A 17,413-nucleotide genomic window follows, 5' to 3' on the forward strand; every position below is an offset into this window, starting at 1 on the left:
GACTTTGATGCAGGGAGTAAGAGTAGTTGGCCTGTATCACTTCTTTTGTCTTTTTGTGAAACAAATTTTCTTTCTTCCTTTGGTGAAACAAATTAATTAGATTAGATGTAATGTAGCACACCTAACCTAAGCCACAAATGATGTGCTAATCATACACTCAATTTATTGGATACCAATGCAATAGAGTCAATTTTATTGTTTTTGTTTATTCTTTTCACATGCAGAGAGGTGAAGAGATATGGTCATCACATTAAAGCAAGTAAAACAAAAGAGAAACTTAATCAATTGCCTCACATATCAAGTGGCAATGTACAGGAAAAGGAATTCAAAGCCTTAATCTCATAATATGATTTGAAAGTACATAATTGGCTTGTTGTAGGAGTAAGATGCTAAGGATACTATTACTAAATCCCAGACACTTATTTGCTCTAAGTAAGAACATGATCTAGCTACATTCTGTAGATAAACTATTATTCTTGATAATTTTAGAAAGAAACTTGGAAGGACATAGGGAGTTTGGGGAGCGACAATAAGTTAAATGCTCAGGATTACTAAGAGACTTTGACACTAACCTTAAGATATTAGATATAGGAGTTTCCTCTATTATATATCCAACATTTTTAGTCCACGTGAGACTTAACTATTCATTCTTGATTTCCAACAATCTCCGCCTCAAGTGTGAGTCACGCACATACTAGTCAGATCCACACTGAAATCCCGCTCCCACACACTCAAGTGTGAGTCAACCCCATACTAGTCTGATCCAAACTATGATCCCGCTCCCACTCCTTCACCTAGCCTAACTTTGATGTACTTTGACAATATTTTTAATGAATGATCAATTCGTCTTGGCAGTTTTGATGAACCAATGTTCTTATTTATTTTGTCTATCTTTACCAAAAAAATTGTTTTTATGTTGCGAAAATAAACAAGTATAACTAATAACAAACTAGTACGCTAAACTTTTGTATTATACCTTTGTGGGCAAATTCCAAGGTTCTTGACTGTTATGAGTGTGGGGTGTAACAGCCCGATTTTCGCTAGTTTTATTTTATTATTTATTTATGTGTGTTATATGTGCTCTTATGTGATTATTTGCCTCCGTGTGTATTTTTGGTTGGGAATCGTAGAATTCGGTGTTAGAAGGGTATTTTAGTCATTTTGGACTTAGGGGCATTTTGGTCATTTTGAGGGCAGTGGCAATTTTGTAATTTTGCAGAAAATTATTTTTAGTGCTTAGTGAGGGTTTTATTTTACTAAGTGCTAGAGGGTGTAGTAATTATTTTATTTACCGTTAAGTGACCGTTAGTGTTATATTTTACCGGTAAGTGAGTAGTGACATTTTGAGTGTTAGAATAGAAATGGGTTAGGCCCATTAAGGTTTAAGAAATAAGCCCACTTGAATAGAGCTAGTATATAAACTCTAGTGTTGGTGAGAATTAGGTTTACAAACATTTTTATTTCATTTCATTTGAGAAGAGAAGAGATAGAGGCTAGAGGGAAGAACAAGGGTTAGAGCTTGAAGAGGGGATTCATCATCTAGGAGCTAAATTGAAGCTTTGGTTAGAGATTCTTGGTGTTAGAGGTAAGAGGGTTAGGTTTCAACCATAATTCATCTCTTTTTCTTTTTACCCATTTTATGAAATTGATGAATTGAACCTAATTGATTGTAAATTCGTGTTCATGTTTTGATGCAATGTTTGGGTATGTAAATTAAATGTTAATTGAGTTGTTGATGATGAAATTACATGCTTAAGTTGTGGTTATATGTATACTTTGCATTTTTGCCCAAAAATGGTGATATGAGATGTTGTTGTGATGAATTGTTGGTGAATTCATGATGTTTAGCTGCTGTTGTTGTTGATAGATGTTGTTGTTGATGATTAAAACATTGGGTAATCATAATTGGAGAGTTTGATATGACTTTGTGTTGTTTTTGAATGTTTGTTGAAAAATGGGTCAAATGATGATTTTTGTTGTAAGGATGTTTTGATGCATGTTTTACATGATTTTGAGTGTCTTTTCATGTTTAGAAATGTTTAAACAAACTTTGGGATCAAATTTGAGCTTTGGGAAGTCAAAATTGGGGTTTTGGGGTGAAAAAGTGAGTTTTTCTCGTAACAGGACTGTCCCAACTCGCCACAGCGAGTGGGAGGCGAGTTGGAGGCGAGCAGGAGGTGCTTTCGGTGAGCTTACTCGCCTCGCGAGTAGATTTACTCGCCACGGCGAGCTGCACAGTGGCAGCATCCCCTGTTTCGCTTTCTTGCGTCTTTTTCCCTCGTTTCTGTTTTGAATTGGCTTTCGGTGTAAACATGAAAGTTGTAGATAATTTTGTTAGCTTTCCAATGGCTTTGGTTTGACTTGAAAATGATTCTTGGTTTTTGAGTTATGAGGCAAATACTCTGAGGAGGTCTTAGAGAAAATTTTACGAAAAAATCCGCATAACTATTTCTAAATCGACCCAAACCCTTTGGATTGTTTCCAAACTTCAGACTTATGTTTTATGAGTTCAATTAAGGTGTTTAGTAGTATTTAAACTATGAGGTGAGGGATTTAACTTGTTTTGCTTAGAAAATGGAAAATTTCTTGAGAAGTGTTTCGGTGAGACGAACTTTGTGATTTTTATGAATTCATCGTATTTGGCCGATGAAATGCTTATGTAACCTCTACTGCACATATGTGTGACTTGTGAGGATACATGGCATAGGCAATTGAGCTCGTTTACTTGGTTTTGGCTTAGGTGCTCAATTATTTTCAACGTTGTGTTTTTGGAGACGAACTTGGTATAAAATGATTTTTGAGAGCCAATTGCTTATGAACCCTTTATGAATAGATTAATATGACTATGAAATGGTGTATGAATGGTTATTGAGTGATGAATATGATGTTTGTGATCATATGTTGTATTTGTTCCTTTATTTGGATTGTAAAGAATTATATGGAAATGTGGCAACTATATGTCGATTTATGTGGAGATGATTGGTGATGTATATGCGTGTGACAACTATATGTTGCTTGTATTGTGAATGTTGTCGATGCATATATACTAATTGAAGGGTGATGAACATGTTTATGTTATGTTATTTGTTGAACATGTTAAATGTTGATTGTTGGTGGTGTATATATGTGACAACTATATGTTGCTTGAATTATGGATGTTGTTGGTGATTGTACATATGTTAAGTGGTGGTGAATTGTTGTTGATTGCATATGTACAAGTATTGGTGATGTTGGGGTGATTATTGTTTGTGTGAACATATATATTGAGTCGAGTCATATGTTCATGCATTCATGACTGATGGTGGTGGATTTTATATCCAAGACTGATGGTGGCGGATTTTATATCCAATTGAGGTGAGTACGATGTTTTTGTTGCATCGAAGGTGACGACCTTGAGGTGTTTTGGTACCACATGCATCTAGAGAAGAGTCTAGAACATTGCATGCATTTGAATAATTGATGAGTTGTGTCATAATTGAATATATGACTTGGTGAATTTGTGTATTGGTGAAATTGGTGAATGTTGTGATGATGTGGATTGGTGTATATGTACATTGGTGAATTTGTGTATTGGTGAAATTTGGTGAATGTTGTGATGATGTGGATTGGTGTATATGTACATTGGTGAATTTTGTAGATGGTTGTGAATAATTGTATTATGCTCTAATTGCATGCCTTAATTGTTTGTGCTTATACACTTGGTGAATCAATTGATGATGGTTATTTTAATAATAATGATGAGGTGAGATTTGTATATGTATATGTATATATATATATATATGATGTTGTGATGTTCTTTGATAATGATGATGGCTTGCTTATAACTTCGATATGATGAATTGTACTTGTTGAGATAAGCATGCTAGATGAGTAATGAAGTGAGTAATGTTTTCATTGATTGATGTTGATAAATGATGAGCTTTTGTTGATGACTTGATTAGAGGTTGAATATGCATGCTATGCTATGATAATAATGTGATAGCTTGAAATGTAAGTGATGGGGGATAATAATGATCATGTGATGCTAGTGTTCTAGGAGGGAGGGTTATGTATATGTGATACGTGTATGATACACTTGTTGATATGAACTTGGAATGATGATATGGAATGGTTTGAATGGTATGAGAATCATGAATACCTGTGAATACATGTATGATTTGTTATTTTGTATTCTTGAATATATCTTTCATTTCCAATGTTCTTGTTTAAATCTTTTATAGATTATGATGATGTAATGCTAACCCTCAGTGGTCTGTGGTGGACCGCCTACCTTTTTGTATGGACGGGTAGACGGCGTGCAGGATGCTTAGTTGTTGCTTGTTGATGCCGAGGAGTGGAGTTCCTCTTTTTCATGCAAGTGTCTAGATTAGGGCTCTGATCTAGGATAGTCTTTGCATGATGTTTATTTGACTTGGTATTTCGGAGTTGTTGAGATATTCTGTTATTTGAGATTTGGAGATACATTTGTATTTTGTTTGGAGATCCAGATATGTTTATGAATTATATGTTGTTCCGCTGCTATGTTGTGTAACATGATCTTTATGCATGTATGTATTGTGGTTTATTCGGAGACGTAGCATCTATTTCTAGAATATGTCTGATGTATTAGCGCGTTTTACCGCTTAATAGAAATAGGGTGTTACAAGTTGGTATCAGAGCCGTGGTCGGTCTTGTCCAGACCAAAACCCGTTGAATTTCCTGTTGTATGCGACATGTACGGGAGTACTGTCGGTACTTGTTGTGTTGTTCCGTTCTTTTAGGTGGGTTTGAGCGTAGTGGGGGAGGAGCAGGTTGTTTCATGTTGTTGGGTCTGGCAAGGGAAGCTATCTTTGGCTGCGGAGGCTCAGTTGGTTGTGGTTTGTGTTAAGGTTCATGTTGATTTTGAGTTGCATTTGGGTGTCTTCCGTTGAAGCATATGGACGTGATTTTCGGTATGGATTGGATGTTGACTTTTGGTGTTAACATTAATTGTTTGACCAAGAGTGTAACGTTTTCTAAGCCGGTGGCTGAGGAAGGTAGGAAGTTCTTGACCGCGGAGCAAGTGAAGAAGTCCTTGGATGGCGAAGCTAGTGTGTTCATGATGTTTGCTTCCTTGAAGGAGAGTAGTGAGAAAGGAGTTGGTGATTTGCCGGTAGTGCAAGAGTTTCCAGAAGTTTTTCCGGACGACATTACCGAGTTGCCGCCGGAGAGGGAAGTTGAGTTTGCAATTGATTTGGTTCCGGGAACGAGTCCTATTTCGATTGTGCCGTATCGGATGTCTGCATTAGAGTTGGGTGAGTTGAAGAAGCAGTTGGAAGAGTTGCTTGAGAAGCAGTTTATTAGGCCAAGTGTTTCTCCGTGGGGTGCTCCTGTGTTATTGGTTAAGAAGAAAGATGGAAGCATGAGGTTGTGTGTGGATTATCGGCAGTTGAACAAGGTGACAATCAAGAATCGGTATCCACTTCCGAGGATTGATGATTTGATGGATCAGTTGGTTGGTGCAGAAGTGTTCAGTAAGATTGATTTGAGGTCAGGATATCATCAGATTAGAGTAAAGGCGGAAGATATATCCAAAACTGCGTTCAGAACGAGGTATGGACACTATGAGTATTCTGTGATGCCATTTGGAGTATCTAATGCGCCAGGTGTCTTCATGGAGTATATGAATAGAATATTTCATCCTTTTCTGGACCGTTTTGTGGTGGTGTTGATCGATGATATTTTGGTGTATTCCAAGTCGGAGGAAGAGCATGCCGAGCATGTAAGGATTGTGTTGGGAATGTTGAAGCTGACAAGTAATATTCTGAAGGAGATCAAGAATGGTCAGAAGGAAGATTTGGAACTTGTAGATCGAGTGGTGTTGGTTAATCAAGGCAAAGGTGGAGACTTTAGATTGGATGAGAACGGTGTTTTGATGTTTCGTGATCGTGTTTGTGTGCCAAGTGTACTTGAGCTTAAGAAGCAGATTTTGGAAGAAGGTCACAGAAGTAGTTTGAGTATTCATCCAGGAGCAACTAAGATGTATCAAGATTTGAAGAAGTTGTTTTGGTGGCTTGGAATGAAGAAGGATATTGCAGAGTTTGTGTATGCTTGTTTGGTTTGTCAGAAGTCTAAGATTGAACATCAGAAGCCGTCAGGTTTGATGCAACCGTTGTTTGTGCCAGAGTGGAAGTGGGATAGTATATCAATGGACTTTGTTGGAGCTTTGCCGAAGACTGTTAAGGGTTTTGATTCTATTTGGGTGATTGTTGATCGGTTGACGAAGTCGGCACATTTTGTTCCTATTAAGACTGGTATGTCTGTGGCGAAGTTGGCTGAGATCTACATTGAGCAGATTGTTAGATTGCATGGTGTTCCTTCTAGTATTGTGTCGGATCGGGATTCGAGGTTTACTTCTAAGTTTGGGAGAGTTTGCAAGATGCTTTGGGAACTAAGTTGAGGTTTAGTTATGCGTATCATCCCCAGACTGATGGTCAGACGGAGAGGACTATTCAGAGTTTGGAAGATTTGTTAAGAGCTTGTGTGTTGGAGCAAGGTGTCAGTGATCGAATGTTTGCCGTTGATTGAGTTTACCTACAACAACAGTTTTCATTCTAGTATCGGGATGGCACCGTTTGAAGCTTTGTATGGTCGGAGGTGTAGAACTCCTTTGTGTTGGTATGAGTCAGGAGAAAGTGTTTTGTTAGGACCGGAAGTTGTGAAAGAGACGACCGAGAAGGTTAAGATGATTCAAGAGAAGATGAGAGCGTCTCAGAATAGACAGAAGAGTTATCATGATAAGAGGAGGAAGGACATCGAGTTTCAGGTTGGTGATCATGTGTTTTTGAGAGTGAATCCTGTAACTGGTGTCGGACGTGCTTTGAAGTGTCGGAAGTTGACTCCTCGTTTTGTTGGACCTTTTGAGATTGTTGAGAAGGTAGGGGTTGTAGCGTATCAGATTGCGTTACCACCATCTTTTTCGAATCTTCATGATGTGTTTCATGTGTCTCAGTTGAGGAAGTATGTGTATGATGCGTCCCATGTGATTCAAGTGGATGATTTGGAAGTAAGGGATAATTTAACCGTTGAGACTTGGCCAGTTAGGATTGAGGATCGTGAAGTGAAGCGTTTGCGTGGCAAGGAGGTCGTTTTGGTTAAAGTGATTTGGGTTGGACCAACTGGCGAGAGTGCCACTTGGGAATCGGAGAGTAGGATGAGAGTTGCGTATCCAGAGTTGTTTCCTTCAGGTAATTTTCGAGGGCGAAAATTCTTTTTAGTGGGGGAGAGTTGTAACAGCCCGATTTTCGCTAGTTTTATTTTATTATTTATTTATGTGTGTTATATGTGCTCTTATGTGATTATTTGCCTCCGTGTGTATTTTTGGTTGGGAATCGTAGAATTCGGTGTTAGAAGGGTATTTTAGTCATTTTGGACTTAGGGGCATTTTGGTCATTTTGAGGGCAGTGGCAATTTTGTAATTTTGCAGAAAATTATTTTTAGTGCTTAGTGAGGGTTTTATTTTACTAAGTGCTAGAGGGTGTAGTAATTATTTTATTTACCGTTAAGTGACCGTTAGTGTTATATTTTACCGGTAAGTGAGTAGTGACATTTTGAGTGTTAGAATAGAAATGGGTTAGGCCCATTAAGGTTTAAGAAATAAGCCCACTTGAATAGAGCTAGTATATAAACTCTAGTGTTGGTGAGAATTAGGTTTACAAACATTTTTATTTCATTTCATTTGAGAAGAGAAGAGATAGAGGCTAGAGGGAAGAACAAGGGTTAGAGCTTGAAGAGGGGATTCATCATCTAGGAGCTAAATTGAAGCTTTGGTTAGAGATTCTTGGTGTTAGAGGTAAGAGGGTTAGGTTTCAACCATAATTCATCTCTTTTTCTTTTTACCCATTTTATGAAATTGATGAATTGAACCTAATTGATTGTAAATTCGTGTTCATGTTTTGATGCAATGTTTGGGTATGTAAATTAAATGTTAATTGAGTTGTTGATGATGAAATTACATGCTTAAGTTGTGGTTATATGTATACTTTGCATTTTTGCCCAAAAATGGTGATATGAGATGTTGTTGTGATGAATTGTTGGTGAATTCATGATGTTTAGCTGCTGTTGTTGTTGATAGATGTTGTTGTTGATGATTAAAACATTGGGTAATCATAATTGGAGAGTTTGATATGACTTTGTGTTGTTTTTGAATGTTTGTTGAAAAATGGGTCAAATGATGATTTTTGTTGTAAGGATGTTTTGATGCATGTTTTACATGATTTTGAGTGTCTTTTCATGTTTAGAAATGTTTAAACAAACTTTGGGATCAAATTTGAGCTTTGGGAAGTCAAAATTGGGGTTTTGGGGTGAAAAAGTGAGTTTTTCTCGTAACAGGACTGTCCCAACTCGCCACAGCGAGTGGGAGGCGAGTTGGAGGCGAGCAGGAGGTGCTTTCGGTGAGCTTACTCGCCTCGCGAGTAGATTTACTCGCCACGGCGAGCTGCACAGTGGCAGCATCCCCTGTTTCGCTTTCTTGCGTCTTTTTCCCTCGTTTCTGTTTTGAATTGGCTTTCGGTGTAAACATGAAAGTTGTAGATAATTTTGTTAGCTTTCCAATGGCTTTGGTTTGACTTGAAAATGATTCTTGGTTTTTGAGTTATGAGGCAAATACTCTGAGGAGGTCTTAGAGAAAATTTTACGAAAAAATCCGCATAACTATTTCTAAATCGACCCAAACCCTTTGGATTGTTTCCAAACTTCAGACTTATGTTTTATGAGTTCAATTAAGGTGTTTAGTAGTATTTAAACTATGAGGTGAGGGATTTAACTTGTTTTGCTTAGAAAATGGAAAATTTCTTGAGAAGTGTTTCGGTGAGACGAACTTTGTGATTTTTATGAATTCATCGTATTTGGCCGATGAAATGCTTATGTAACCTCTACTGCACATATGTGTGACTTGTGAGGATACATGGCATAGGCAATTGAGCTCGTTTACTTGGTTTTGGCTTAGGTGCTCAATTATTTTCAACGTTGTGTTTTTGGAGACGAACTTGGTATAAAATGATTTTTGAGAGCCAATTGCTTATGAACCCTTTATGAATAGATTAATATGACTATGAAATGGTGTATGAATGGTTATTGAGTGATGAATATGATGTTTGTGATCATATGTTGTATTTGTTCCTTTATTTGGATTGTAAAGAATTATATGGAAATGTGGCAACTATATGTCGATTTATGTGAAGATGATTGGTGATGTATATGCGTGTGACAACTATATGTTGCTTGTATTGTGAATGTTGTCGATGCATATATACTAATTGAAGGGTGATGAACATGTTTATGTTATGTTATTTGTTGAACATGTTAAATGTTGATTGTTGGTGGTGTATATATGTGACAACTATATGTTGCTTGAATTATGGATGTTGTTGGTGATTGTACATATGTTAAGTGGTGGTGAATTGTTGTTGATTGCATATGTACAAGTATTGGTGATGTTGAGGTGATTATTGTTTGTGTGAACATATATATTGAGTCGAGTCATATGTTCATGCATTCATGACTGATGGTGGTGGATTTTATATCCAAGACTGATGGTGGCGGATTTTATATCCAATTGAGGTGAGTACGATGTTTTTGTTGCATCGAAGGTGACGACCTTGAGGTGTTTTGGTACCACATGCATCTAGAGAAGAGTCTAGAACATTGCATGCATTTGAATAATTGATGAGTTGTGTCATAATTGAATATATGACTTGGTGAATTTGTGTATTGGTGAAATTGGTGAATGTTGTGATGATGTGGATTGGTGTATATGTACATTGGTGAATTTGTGTATTGGTGAAATTTGGTGAATGTTGTGATGATGTGGATTGGTGTATATGTACATTGGTGAATTTTGTAGATGGTTGTGAATAATTGTATTATGCTCTAATTGCATGCCTTAATTGTTTGTGCTTATACACTTGGTGAATCAATTGATGATGGTTATTTTAATAATAATGATGAGGTGAGATTTGTATATGTATATGTATATATATATATATATATATATATATATATATATATATATGATGTTGTGATGTTCTTTGATAATGATGATGGCTTGCTTATAACTTCGATATGATGAATTGTACTTGTTGAGATAAGCATGCTAGATGAGTAATGAAGTGAGTAATGTTTTCATTGATTGATGTTGATAAATGATGAGCTTTTGTTGATGACTTGATTAGAGGTTGAATATGCATGCTATGCTATGATAATAATGTGATAGCTTGAAATGTAAGTGATGGGGGATAATAATGATCATGTGATGCTAGTGTTCTAGGAGGGATGGTTATGTATATGTGATACGTGTATGATACACTTGTTGATATGAACTTGGAATGATGATATGGAATGGTTTGAATGGTATGAGAATCATGAATACCTGTGAATACATGTATGATTTGTTATTTTGTATTCTTGAATATATCTTTCATTTCCAATGTTCTTGTTTAAATCTTTTATAGATTATGATGATGTAATGCTAACCCTCAGTGGTCTGTGGTGGACCGCCTACCTTTCTGTATGGACGGGTAGACGGCGTGCAGGATGCTTAGTTGTTGCTTGTTGATGCCGAGGAGTGGAGTTCCTCTTTTTCATGCAAGTGTCTAGATTAGGGCTCTGATCTAGGATAGTCTTTGCATGATGTTTATTTGACTTGGTATTTCGGAGTTGTTGAGATATTCTGTTATTTGAGATTTGGAGATACATTTGTATTTTGTTTGGAGATCCAGATATGTTTATGAATTATATGTTGTTCCGCTGCTATGTTGTGTAACATGATCTTTATGCATGTATGTATTGTGGTTTATTCGGAGACGTAGCATCTATTTCTAGAATATGTCTGATGTATTAGCGCGTTTTACCGCTTAATAGAAATAGGGTGTTACATGGGGTCCAGCCACATGTGAAAAGAAAGAATTACAACTTGTTGAAGTTGCTTTTCCAGCTTGTGCCAGCCGAAAGCCAAGAAAGGAGAAAGCAATTTGCATCAACAGTAGCTTAAGCTTCCTCTATAAATAGAGAGGAATTGCAGCAAGCAAAGCACAACAACAACAACAAGAAATCCTCAACACACAGAGTGTTGAGAGAAAGAGAGAAAAATCCTCACTCATAGAGTTGAGAGAAAAATAGAGAGTTCCTCATAAGAGTGTGAGAGAAAAATATAGTGAGCCAATTTGTGAGAGTTGTATCTACAAATTGAGATACATAGTTAGGTCCACCTGAGGGTGAAGAATTGTATTCCCATTATTATTATAGTGGAGATTTAAGAGGCCTACGGGTCCCGTGGTTTTTCCTTACTCACATTGAGAAGGTTTTCCACGCTAAAAATTTGTTGTGTGTCATTTTACGTTTCCGCTAAAGTGCCTATTTTGAGTTCACGGAGGAGGGACATTATGCAGGCATTTCCCAACAGTGGTATCAGAGCACTCGTTGCTCTGGGACTCTGAGGTGTTGTATCTGCAAGATAATTCTTAGTATGCTCTGTGGCTGCAACATTGTTTGATCTTCCACATCAGAAAAGAAATTTCTTGTCGCTAGATATAAAGTGAGGTAGTGATATATTGCATGTCTAGGAAAGTTCTGGCAAGGAAAGACTTGGTATTTAAGTGTGTCTATTGACCCACCTCTCTTACCTGGGAATTTTCCTGGTGCACTATTCACAAACTCATTTTTTCTAGTATACGATACTAGTGACACTGGTTAAAGAAATTATTTCCTGTGTAACTCAAGATGGATGGTTCAATCAGCCATGATGGTGATATGTTCAAGCTAACGGCTGACAACTATACATATTGGAAGCCAATGATGGAAGACCACTTGTATTGCAAAGACTTCCATGAGCCAATCACCCAAAAAGATAAACCCGAGAAGAAGGCCGCTACGGAATGGGAGACGGAGAATCGGAAGACAGTGGCTATGATCCGAAAATACATTGATCGAAGCTTGTTTGAGCATGTGTCAACTTATACCAATGCGTATGAGTTATGGACGAAGCTTGAATCGTTGATTCAAAAGAAGACGCACAGAAACAAAGCACACCTTGTTAGAAGACTGGTGAAGTTAGAATACTCAGACGGTCAAAACATGATCGAGCATCTAAATACCTTCAAAGGTATTGTAAATCAACTAACAAAAACAGAAATGAAGATAGATGACGAGTTGCAAACACTTCTACTTCTCAGTTCCTTACCTGAAAGTTGGGACACTCTAGTTGTCACTCTCAGCAATTCTGCTCCAGATGGAAAACTTAGCATGGATTCAGTCACTGACTGCTTGTTAAATGAAGAGTCAAGACGAAGGGAAAGAGGCTTGAACAATCAGTTCGAAGCCAACGTCGTTGACAATAGAGGAAGGAGCAAGAACCGTCAAAAAGGTGGCCGTGAAAAATCACGAGGCAGATCAAAGACTCACACTAAACTAAGTTGTTATTACTGTGGCAAACCGGGCCATAAAAATTTTGAGTGCAGATTCTTCAAGAGAGATCAACAGGCTGGAACGATCCATCCTGATATAATCGATCCAAAGAAGAAAGAAGATGGAACCACGACAGCAGTCGTAGCAACTAACGAGAATTTCTTTCTCGTTGAAGATGAAAATTATCTAAATGTAGCGTCTAATGACTGAATTTGGATAATTGACTCAGGAGCATCCTTTCATGTAACTCCTCATGAAGAATTCTTCTCATTATATCAAAAAGGAGATTTTGGTATGGTAAAGATGGGCAATGATGTCACAAGCAAGATTGTTGGCATTGGCGAGGTGATTCTGGTTACAGATAATGGCTCTAAGCTCGTGTTGAAGGAGGTTAGACATGTTCCAGACATGCGTCTAAATCTTATCTCAACAGGAAAGTTAGATGATATTGGTATGATAAACCAATTTGGAGCTGGTAGATGGAAGCTCAGTAAAGGAAGCATGATCATTGCTCGTGGTAAAAAGGAAGGCTCTCTGTATGTTATGCAGGGAAAGATAAACAAGGGAGATATCAATGTATCTCAAGACATGAGCAAAGAACTGTGGCACAAACGACTTGGCCACATGAGCGAGAAAAGTTTGGAGATTCTTGCTAAGAATCATCTTCCAAACATCAAGGGTCAACCACTGGAATCTTGTGAAGATTGTCTAGCAGGCAAACAACACAAAGTATCTTTTCAAAGATCGGATGATGCAAGAAGAAGAAAACATATCCTAGATCTTGTTCATTCAGATGTTTGCTCTACATCTGAAAGGTCCCTTGGTGGCTCACAATACTTTGTTACCTTCATTGACGACCACTCTAGAAAAGTGTGGGTGTATCCATTGAAGACGAAAGATCAAGTTCTTCAGGTTTTCAAAGAATTTCATGCCTCTGTAGAACGGGCATCTGGAAGAAAACTGAAATGTTTAAGAACAGACAACGGTGGAGAGTATATAGGCTCATTTGCAGCCTACTGTAAATCTCATGGAATAAGACATGAGAAAGTACCTCCCAAGACTCCTCAGATGAATGGAGTAGCCGAAAGGATGAACTGGACGATTGCAGATGATAGATCTCTGGCAAGTGCACCAAATACTATCGAAGTAGTAAAAATATCGATCCCACGAGGACTGTTTTTAACTTCAATAATTCAATCGCGTTATAAAATTAGGATGTATAAAAGTTTATTTTGTTTTGCCACTAGGCAGTAGATTTGGTTTGATTTTTAAGAAATCAAATAAAAAAGAATAGATTTGATTAAGAAAATATGGAGAGAGATGAGATCAGGTCTTTGAATCCTCTATGTTTCCCCTAATTGGTTACTGCACCTATTGTTACTAATGATTTTCTAGGTTTACGATAGTTAACAAATTAGCCCTAATCAATCCCTTGAGTTAGGACCCTCTTCTTAAACTACAGCCCCTAATTCCTTAGGTGGTCTAATAATCCTTGAAGGTTTTATGAACGTTAACCTAATATCACTAACAAACGATTATCCATTCCTAGACTAACCATGTTTATCAGAACAATTCAATTAGGTCTAAGTCGAAAGCTATGGTCAGTAGTCATTCGATCTCACAAAATCATGTTTATATTTGATCAGGATATAAAAAGCATTAAGAACAATTGAATTGAATAAAGACTAGAAATTCATTAATAAACAATAGAGTTTCACAGCAACATATGATCAATTAGGGTTACATAGGTTCATCTCCGACCTAATCTCTAAGAGATTTAGCTACTCATAATTGAGTTTACAAATAGCATAATCAATGAAAGAATTAAAACATACATAAACTGGGTTAGAGATGATGAAATCCTCTCCGCTGCAGCCTTCTGGGTGTTAAAATCGCACTTTAGCTCTCCAAAATCGTAATCCCCTTTGTTTGAGACTGACTTCAGCTTAAATAGGCAAGTTCTGATCGCCCAAAATCGTACCACGATGGCACAAATCGTACCACGATTGGTACTTTGAACCCTAATTTCCTTTAAAGCCCTCCTTGAAATCGTATCACGATGGTATGGATCGTATTGCGATCCAACTCTTCAAAAAACATGCTTTCTGACTTCAAGAAATCGTATTGCGATTAGCAAATCGCAGTACGATTAGCTTCTTCCAGTTCTTCCATATTTGATGCTTTTAACTGCTCCTGGACACTTAATGTTGCTTAGAACTCTATCAAAATGTCAAAATAAGTCCTAAAAATTACGTAATGACAGCATGTCATCACAACCCCAAACTTAAACCATTCCTTGTCCTCAAGGAATTTGCTTGCAACAGTGACAAACGACAGTAAAATAACAGTTACCTGACAAAACGATAGTACCCAAAAGTTCATTCTCCTTCTAGCTAAAGATGAGCTAGTTTGACTTGTTCGCATCCACCAATTCACAACTCCACGCATTCAATTGAAACAGGGTTCTACCAGTCGACATGCAGGTCTACATATTACCATACGCTTGAAAAGTTTCTAAACATCAATCAAAGTCAATATCATTACACACTTTTGAGGTCTTTAGGGTTATAACGGGGCTTAGGTGAAAGGTGGGATATATTTGGATAAGTAGGCTACACAAAATTTGAGTTAGGCATTCCTACGGAAGTTAAAGCACAAAATTCAATCCTTCAATCATTCACCTTGTGGAATAACAATTAATGCAAAGGTACTAGAGAATATTTTTAACATTTAGGGACAATCGAGTTTGAAGTTACTCGGATTTTAAATGTTTTGTCCCTTTTTCATCATTCAATTTCTTTTTTTTTTTTTTTGATACACCATTTTTGTGTATATTTTGCATGACAATTTCTTTTTCTTTCATTTTTGTTCTCTTATTCTCTAGTACCCCCACCCCAAACTTAATTGGTTGCAAATTCCAATAGCAACCCCAAACTTAATCTTTAGCAACATACTACAATGCCTTAACTCAGAAAATACATTAAGGGACAAATCCTAGAAGTCTCTAGGCTTGTAATGTAGTTTGTCACCGAACAAAAAGTTCTAATCCTACCGGCTCACAATTGGTTAAGAAAGGATAAATTCAACAAATTAAAACAGGGTAGGCTTCAAAAAGGCTCACAGGACCAAGCACTTTTGCCTCAGTGTGTAATTGACAAAGACCAATTAATAATAGAGAAACAATGCAAGTTCTAGAAATGTAGTTGCATGGAAAACTAATCTAAATATAAGTAAATTGAAAAACAAGATTTGACAATGAACCTTATGGCTGAGATTTGTGGGAGTATGTGACTACCTAGCAACGCCGTACACTTCGCCTTTGAATCAAGTCACCCCTCCTTTTGAACTTTTAGAATACCGTTTCATCAGACAACTGTTACTAAACTGGAATAGGTCACATAACAAACAAATTCGTCAATAATAAACAAGTGCAAATTTATCACAAACGGGGAAATTAGTTCAATGGACTTCTGACAATACGAGAAAATAAAATAAAAAAAAATAATACGGAATGAAATAAAATTGTTCAATAGAAAATAAAAATTACAACAAAACAATAAAACAAGCAAAGCTGGACCCTCAGTGATCCAGTCCCATATCCACATCATCATCACCAGCAGTCCCGGGTATCCCATCAAAGAAGTCATCAGCATCTGCCTTCTCTCCTGCCTCGAAATCATCAGTGATCTCCTTCTTCATGAAAGCAGCATATCGCTCTTGGCGATCAAAGTAAGCATCCATAGACTCCCTAGACTTGTCAAACCTCTCATAAGACCCGGTGATAGGCCTCCTATGCATCTGTGCCTCTGCAGCAAACTCAGCGGAGAACCTCGGACGGTTAACCCACATGAGATCAGAGGTCTCATTCATCCAGTTAGCAGAACTGAACATATACTCTAGAACCATTGGATGAACTGGAGGGTAAGAACCATGCTGACTACTACCCTCTCCATGCTCCATTTGTGGTGGCTGTTGCTGTGGTGGTGCTTCAGGTTCACCGCTTCTCCTCCGCATATAATCCGCGTACTTTTTCATCAAGACATCCATAGTCTTGTCAGTGATAGGCTTTGTGGTAGGAGTATGCAAGTCACCCTCAAATTCTAACACCAGCATCTTCTCACATAGCCAATTAATCATGCTCCCATGCCCATAGACTGACTTGCTACCCTTTGCGATCATATGAATGTTGTTGGCAATGAGTTCACCAACATTTATGTGTTGTTGATCAAGAATAGCAGAAACAGTGAGTACTCGCTTGAGAGGAATCTCAGAGGAGCAAGAAGTGCTCTCAAGCGTCTGAATAACAAAAGAGGCCCATGCCTTTGGAATGGGCAAAAATTCAGCATAAGTCAACATCCGGGCTTTCTTCCATGTAGCCCCTGGCCTACACATTTGGGCAAGCAACTCAGCCCATCGATCATCACCCCAACTTTTTGCTTCACGCTCCAATCTCCGAACCGCACACTCTTCCGGTGCAATTAACCCAAGCAAATTGTTTATAGCAGCAGGACTGAAATCTATCACCTTCCCTCGAACGTAGGATTGATATTTCGTTTCCGTGAAACGAGCGTTTGCATAGAACTCCATCACCACAGACTTGTTATTCTCTTCCGGTACCATGTTGTTCAACTCTTCCCATCCTCTCTCACGAAGCATTGTGTCAAAGACTGGATACTTTGTGAGATTCACCACATCAAATTTTCGTTCTCCCACCACTTCAAAACCCTTGCAATAATCAAACCACGCTCTAGCATCTTCGGAAATGAACCGGTTAACGTTTGTTGGTGGGACGGCGGTTCGTTTGCGTTTGTTTTGGCTAGATGAAGGTTGGGTGGTTGTTTTCTTAGGCTTGGATTGTTGACGGGTCAATGGTTTGGAAGGTGGTTGTTGTTTGGGTGCCATTGATGAAAATTGGATGATTTGGTGAAAAGGGTTGGATGAATATGTTGGATTATGTGGATGAAGATGAAGGTTGTTGAGTGAATTGATGTTG

General features: G+C 37.7%; 2 long non-coding RNA genes across 2 annotated transcripts; both read left to right on the forward strand.

Annotated features, from left to right (window-relative positions):
- Positions 1-1,178: 1,178 nt before the first annotated feature.
- LOC146921563 (uncharacterized) lies at positions 1,179-4,592 on the forward strand. The gene is made up of 2 exons (XR_015012174.1): positions 1,179-1,585; positions 4,291-4,592. It is a non-coding gene; the product is annotated as an uncharacterized LOC146921563 (long non-coding RNA).
- A 2,811-nt stretch (positions 4,593-7,403) lies between these two features.
- On the forward strand, positions 7,404-10,841 carry LOC146921564 (uncharacterized). Its single transcript, XR_015010778.1, has 2 exons — positions 7,404-7,810; positions 10,540-10,841. It is a non-coding gene; the product is annotated as an uncharacterized LOC146921564 (long non-coding RNA).
- The last annotated feature ends 6,572 nt before the right edge of the window (positions 10,842-17,413 follow it).

This window comes from Medicago sativa, chromosome 5 (genome assembly GCF_051527215.1).
Source record: "Medicago sativa cultivar Bolivia chromosome 5, Bolivia_mono, whole genome shotgun sequence".
In the NCBI taxonomy this organism is placed as follows: domain Eukaryota; kingdom Viridiplantae; phylum Streptophyta; class Magnoliopsida; order Fabales; family Fabaceae; genus Medicago; species Medicago sativa.